Source organism: Meleagris gallopavo, chromosome 12, assembly GCF_000146605.3.
Source record: "Meleagris gallopavo isolate NT-WF06-2002-E0010 breed Aviagen turkey brand Nicholas breeding stock chromosome 12, Turkey_5.1, whole genome shotgun sequence".
In the NCBI taxonomy this organism is placed as follows: domain Eukaryota; kingdom Metazoa; phylum Chordata; class Aves; order Galliformes; family Phasianidae; genus Meleagris; species Meleagris gallopavo.
The window spans coordinates 4694378-4700377 of NC_015022.2; positions in this window are offsets into that span (position 1 = coordinate 4694378).

Consider the following 6000-nt stretch of genomic DNA (forward strand, 5'->3'; position numbering starts at 1 on the left):
AGTCACATTATCTTACCTTGACCCTATGTTCAATAAAATATGTAAAAGAAAGATATATGCTTTTGAAGGCCATTAACCTGGACAATATAAACTTTGTGAGGAGTATCATCTGATTACTTTCAAAGGGATGTCAGCACATGTAGCATCCACTGCAGAAAAAAAGCAAGGAATAAAATAAAGAAAAATAAGCCTCTGATGCTATAGATTGGCATCTAGATAGCGACAAGCAGCCAGAGGGAAATGCACGCTTCGCAGAAGACCTGCATAAAAGGAATTCCTAACTAAAATGTATTAGCAGTAACTTTTGCACTTCAAATCCAATTCTTCACTTATTTTTACTTTGTTGAATGTCACCCAAATCACTGAAAAAGTAAGACCTAGGAAAAGACAACTACATTGCTACTGTCAGCAGGGAGTTTAGCCACAGCAATGTGCAGCTGTGCCTCATGTTCCTGGGTGAAGGTGGTTGATGACTGCAGCAGTTTTCAGATCCACCATCAGGGAGCAGCCACACCTACTGTGTCACCTCTTCGAAAACATACAGCTACCAAGGAGCTGTCATCACATTGCCTTCCCTCTTGAAGAGAAGAAATTAAATATTTATTGAACAACAACAACAAAAAGTAAAATTGCTTTATAGCGTGGTAATAATACAAGCAGTGAAAAATGCTGAATCTATTTCCTCCCCCACAGATTTTGAATAATTTTTCTAAACAGAACATGAAGAGGAGAAACTGAAAGCACAAGAGGAGTATTTGAGGTGCAGACCACAGGGCTGTTTGAAAACAGGGACAGCCTGGGCAGGGTAGAGGGACAGTAGAACCATCAGCGCTAACTGTGTCAGTTTTGTAACTTAAACTTTGAACAATATTCAGTCTGAGTTTGCAAACTGCTTCCAGATGACTGAAATGAATGCTTTTTTTCTTTCATGAGAATGAATACATCATAGAAAACTCTTTACTTGTCATTTCTGGCCATGGGAGGAAGCAACACTGCTGTCCATTGATTAAAATGCCTCTTTGTAGGCACCTTGTGTTTGAGGAGAGAAAATGTTTATAATCATTGTCTGACTGTCTATGTAAAGTCTTGTCTCCCATATCTTCTATCCCTTCCAGGCAATGCTTATAACTCCTTTGTCCCTTTTTTGCAAAATCCTGAGAAAGTTCAGTATTTTCTCTCCCATAAGTTAGTTAAAGATTTTCTACTACTGAGTGAATGAGTACAGTCAAATTTCCTAGATGTTTCTTTTAAATAAAAGATTTCCTAAATCCAATTAATCTCTTTTCTTTCTCCCAAAAAGATTCATGTTAAATCTTCAGATTGCATCAGTGTTCTCAATGTTTTGGTCAAGAATTACATACAGCTGTATAGAAAAAAAAAATTTGCTTTGTTGAAAAGCAAGTTCAGGTTCATAACGTCTTGAATTCTGTTTTGAAAAAAATTTTACCAGATAAGAATTTTCAAAAAAGTTTTTTAATTCCCAGAACTGTTATTTATGAATTCAACATGTAAGGGGGTGTCAGTTTTCAGAATCACTTTGAAATTGTACCACCTCTGACATCCAAGAACGAGAATCCTCAGACAAGAAGGCTGTTGAGCATTTTAAGGACCAGATTACAAAGTTTTAGAGATGAGACACAGCTTGCTTCTAGCCTTCTTGAGCACCTCTTTGAACTCACCTCACTTACTCTGAACCTTAATAAAAGACATCTCTCATTATTAGCAAAAATGCTAGGTTCCTAACTGGTATCTCATCATGAGACTGAAGTTAATAATTGTAGTCTGAAATTAAAAATGGGCTGGCAGTCACTGAGAGACTGGTAAGGCACTTCCTATATAGATTTTCACTTTTGTTTGCTTGAATATTATCCTGCCAAAACCAGAAGGTTAATTAGTTCATTACCTCTTATCTTACTCTCTCACACTTGCTCATTAAACATTCTCGGCATCTTCTATCAAATTACTAGCACCTAATGAAGTTTTATCCCACCTCATTTAAAATCATGCTATGTTTAATTAGAGAAGGAATTTTTGCTTAACACAGCTTGGGTTTTTCTCCTTCTTCCTCTTTAAAGCCATGCCCTGAGCTCTGTCCAACCTGAAAAGACCTGAATTCTACTGAGAATAGGGGCTGGCAGGTGAGTTAAGCACTTGTGAAATGGCCAGTTGGCAAAAGATACTCAAATCTACTGTTAGTTTCTGGCTTCTTTCAGTGCTTCTCAGACGCCGTCAGATCAAGCTGCTGTCAAGTTGAGCTAAGATTCATGGAAGCTGTCAGGAACTAAAGATAGAGCAGATATAATCTGTTGTATAAGCAGTGTTCTCCCAGCAATATACCAGATCCTAGGTGGGATCCCTAGTGAGCTGCTAATGTAGCCACAGTGTAGAAATTTGCTAAGAGCTTAGCTAGCTGTATGCAACTGCGTAGTAAGCAACATAAAACCATTTCCCTTTGTCCTGCTGTTATCTACCCTTGTAAAGAGTTGACTCTCCTCCTGTCTATAGGCTCCCTTTAGGTACTGAAGGCTGCAATGAGGTCACCCCACAGCCTTCTCTTTTCCAGGCTGAGTAAGCCCAGTTCCCTCAGCCTGCCTTCGTAGGGGAGGTGCTTCAGTCCCCTGATCATCTTCGTAAGAATTGCTTGGTTTTTTTTTTGCGTAGGAATAAATACCCATATGTAGATTTGGCAATGTGAAACAGGTTTTTAGACAATATAAAGGTGAAGGAAAAAGTAGGATACAGGATTTTTCAGATGAAAGGTATTTGAATTCTTGATCCTTCTTTCCCACTTGATTTCCCTTTCACCATAAAAGAGTACTGCATTCACCCTTCCTTTCTCTAGTAGTCAGTGATATACCTCTTTATCATTGAAAAATGTGTTTGGCTCAGCTTACAGCACATACTTCCAATTATGCAAAAAATTCAGTATAAAGGCTATTATCAATGCATAAATAATATTCCATGACTGAGCACAAGAGCAGAAACAGGCCACAGAATAGGCATCTTGAAAACGGGTGCAAAAAGTGCAAAATAGTTCGATTGTCAGAATTAGAGATAAATTTTTACTGTTTCACTGTATTTTTCCCAAAACCACTTCAAAGTTAAACACATTTTTATATTTAGTATTAGAAGTTTTGTCATATCAGTGAGATTTTCATACGAAAACTGAGCTCTGACAGCAAATGATTCAGTGTTGTAATGATGCAGCCTACCGCTGGGATGGAGCACTCCCTGAACAACGATAGCAGCTCTTACAAATAGTAACAATGGAGTTTAAGGTGATGTGTTTTTGTGCCCAGCCTATTCAGCATGGTTTGCCAGTTCTGCATGGTTGTGTGCCTTGGGCTTGTGCTTTCTTCAGGCCAGCTCCCTTTGCATCATCTCTTCATTTGATTCTGTTTGCACTGAATGCCTCCTAGAAGGCATTATTTTATATCAGCAGCCACTCCATGCTGCTAATGATATTTAGGACATCAAAGCCAAATTCAGCCCTGAGGTACCTTCACTGCCAGGATGATACTTGTCGCTGTGACTTTCACACCTTCCAACTCAGAACCTCAGGCTCTTTCACACCTTTAGGGATGAGGTATTGCAGTGGTGCTCAGGGCTTACCTAACTATCTCCTACATTAATATGGATTTTGCAGTTAAATCTCTGAAATCCAACCTGAAAATGTCTTCCTTACTTTGTGTGCTTCTTGATCTTTAATTTATTTTAGCCTTTTTAATCAAAGAAGTAAAATCTTAGGGCAAAATGAAATATGAGTAGTTAATTAAAGAGAAATTTGAAAATTTCTTTTCTATTGAGCTCTTAGTAACTTTCAGTTTATTAGGGCTTGTGATGGGTGTCATATGAATTGTACTTCATGCTTCTACATGTTGAAGTTCTTTGTGAAGTAGAGAGCTACCAAGCATTTGTAGCATTTATCATTTTGATTACATAGAATGAATGGTATATCTGGTTTAGAAGTAAGCTGTTTTTGTCCTTAGAATTTAAGTGATCAGTTTGCAAAACACAAAATTGTTGTACCTGCACACGGAAATGCTTTATTTTTTCCCTGGTTATATAAAAAGACAGTACCTGCTGCCCCAAGGTGAGCTGTCATGTTGTTCACTGGGTTGTTCCACAGGCTATCTGATGGAACAAATTTCCTCTACTCTTTTCACTACCTTTGTAGTCACTGGTGAGGTTTTCTTTACCCCTCCACTCTGTAGTACAGCTAAAACACAGCAACAGTTTCTCTGCAGTACACAATACACAACAGTGTATTGAATTAGTCACTCCCCTGAAAGCAAGGGAGAGCACGGCAGTCCTCTCCAGAAGCCTGTTAGCTTGTGAAATTTTTTCAAGGACGTTAGCAAAGATATACAAGGGGTTTCATGTGCACCAGGAGGATTGATGCTGAACTCCCAGCTGGACCCCCTGACATTGTATAAGATGATTGAATACAAAAAGTGGAAGGAAAATGCTTTCTTTCATTATATTCTGGCTGCACAAGACCAGGACGGAGGAGGCAACTAAACAGATCCAACCTCTTGAAATACAAGAAGAAGCTGTGTAGATACTTGCACACATTAAAATGCCAAAACCACATGAAAACTTCCAGAGCCTTTGTGACAAAGAAAAAGCTTCTTGTGCTGGGAAAAGAAAGAAGAGAGTACTTTCTTGGAAACTAAAAAGCTAATCAGTTTTCAGTTCATCTTGAGCAAATGGAGCACTGTGACTTGAGCAAATAATTCTGTCATACAAGATTTCATCATGTGAGGGCTAAAAAGAGAGGCAATTTTGTCACGCAGTATTTTGCTGCAGGATATCAAAGTCAATATGACTCAAGGGCATGAACCAAAGGTAAAACAAAGTCAGGAAAATACGAAGTTCAGCCATCAGTAACATATTTCATCCACACAGGTAATGATTCAGAACACTACTAGCCACCTGTAGGACTCCTTAGTGAACAAGGATCCTGTCAGCCATGACAGCTATCTAGCAGTAGCAGTGGACTTTTGACTACTCGAAGCTGACTTTACACCTGAACATTTTTGTTAATGTATCTCTCAGCTGCTACCAGAAAAACCCAAGCATAGGGAGCTTCCAGAAGCTGCTCTGTTTGCTATAACTAGTGAAATTTAAGTCTTAGCAAGCAAGAATGGCATTAATCACTTTCTTACTTCAAAACATTTAATATCAGGTAGGTTAGCCCAGCTGTTAGAACATTTACTAAAAGGACAAAGAAAATGATTAAGTGGGACTTAAAAACAGAGTGAGTTCAATTTTGCTTTGAAAAACAGGATCACCTTCAGAATATAGGAAATGTAAAGTAGTCCAGCTTCTCATGTTAAAAGAAACAGTGAAAGAGAGGCAAGCTGGAAAATAAAGCAAGCTTGTCTGTGACCATGGATAAAAAACCTCAGTCTATGCTATCAGCTTATGTCTAATAACAGATACAAACTAGTGTCAGAGATTGACCTTTTAAAGTCATATCAAATGCTGCCTTGAGAGCCTCTGAGACTTTGTCTTTGAGTGATAACCATCTTGAGTAGCCAAAGCCAGGAGCAGACATAATTTTGCTCGGAATGGTCAGGTCAGAACTGCTCCTAACGAGAAAGTGGAGGTTTTTGCTGAGGATAACCCAGACTGGCACAGGTTGCTGCCACTATCCCTTTTCAGTTTTTAGGACTGTGAGTTGCAATAAATGGCCACTCCATGATTAACTTAAATACTTCATATTATATGAGAAACGAACAGAGCTTTGCTATAGGGAGATCCCCTCCTGATCTCCCTTCTTTCATTTGTTATGTAGTGAGTACAGTTTATTGAAGTGCCCTAAATCTCTGGCTGGGCAGAATCCATGGCAATTCTTTGGCACATTCCCAACACAACCTGCTGTCCCAAACACTTTCCACAGTCTTGAAGGATACAGAGTGGGAATTGGTTTCCATTACATTTATAATCTCAGAAAAGTTTTGACAGTCATGCTTGCCATTGCCAGTGATAGGGTTT